Here is a 1,145-nt window from a genome sequence, read left to right as displayed (position 1 = left end):
TCGCAATTAACGGCCGGCGGCGTTAAAGCCGTTATGGCGCCGTTGGGGGTGGGGTCGCCTTCCTCTTCGTCATCTTCGTCTTCATCTTCATCACCGTCTTCATCCTCCTCTTCGTTTTCATCTTCATCTTCGTCTTCGTCTTCATCATCATTTTCATCTTAGTCTTCATCTTCATCTTCGTCTTCGTCTTCATCTTCATCACCGTCTTCATCCTCCTCTTCGTTTTCATCTTCATCTTCGTCTTCATCATCATCTTCATCTTCATCACCGTCTTCATCATCTTCATCTTCATCGTCATCTCCGTCTTCATCTTCATCACCGTCTTCATCTTCCTCTTCATGTTCATCTTCATCTTCATCATTATCTTCATCTTAATCTTCATCTTCATCTTCGTCTTCATCTTCATCACCATCTTCATCATCTTCATCTTCGTCTTCATCTTCATCACCATCTTCATCTTAATCTTCATCTTCATTGTCGTCTTCATCGTCTTCATCTTCATCTTCCTCTTCATATTCATCCTCTTCGTCTTCATCTTCATCTTCGTTTTCATTGTCTTCATCTTCATCACCATCTTCATCATCTTCATCGTCATCTTCGTCTTCGTCTTCATTTTCATCTTCGTCTTCATTGTCTTCATCTTCATCCCCATCTTCATCATCTTCATCGTCATCTTCGTCTTCATCTTCATCATCTTTGTCTTCATCATCTTCATCATTATCTTCATCATCATCACCTTCGTCTTCATCGTCTTCATAATCTTCATCTTCATCATCATCACTCTCAGCATCATCCATTGCCCCCAACCTCCTTAGCAGAGCCTTCAGCCTCAGCCTCCCCCTTCATCATCTTCATCTTCGTCTTCACCTTCATCATCTTCATCTTCATCATCATCACTACCATCATCATCCAATGCCCCCAACCTTCTGGCAGAGCCTTCAGCCTCAGCCTTCCTCCTCCTCTTCTTCATCATCAGCATCTTCTTCATCATCATCATCATCATCATCATCATCATCCATTGCCTCCAACCTCCTGGCAGAGCCTTCAGCCTCAGCCTTCCTCCTTCTCATCCTCCTCATCGCCATCCTTATGGCCATCATCATCATCATCATCATCACCGTCATCCAATCCCCACGAACTCCTCA

The 1,145-nt window shown here is 43.6% G+C and overlaps 1 pseudogene; it reads right to left on the bottom strand.

The window, feature by feature from the left end:
• Nucleotides 1-269: 269 nt before the first annotated feature.
• Nucleotides 270-797, bottom strand: LOC109364429 (annotated as a pseudogene).
• Nucleotides 798-1,145: the final 348 nt, after the last annotated feature.

Source organism: Meleagris gallopavo, unplaced genomic scaffold (genome assembly GCF_000146605.3).
Source record: "Meleagris gallopavo isolate NT-WF06-2002-E0010 breed Aviagen turkey brand Nicholas breeding stock unplaced genomic scaffold, Turkey_5.1 ChrUn_random_7180001856845, whole genome shotgun sequence".
In the NCBI taxonomy this organism is placed as follows: domain Eukaryota; kingdom Metazoa; phylum Chordata; class Aves; order Galliformes; family Phasianidae; genus Meleagris; species Meleagris gallopavo.
This window is presented reverse-complemented; position numbering and strand designations above follow the sequence as displayed.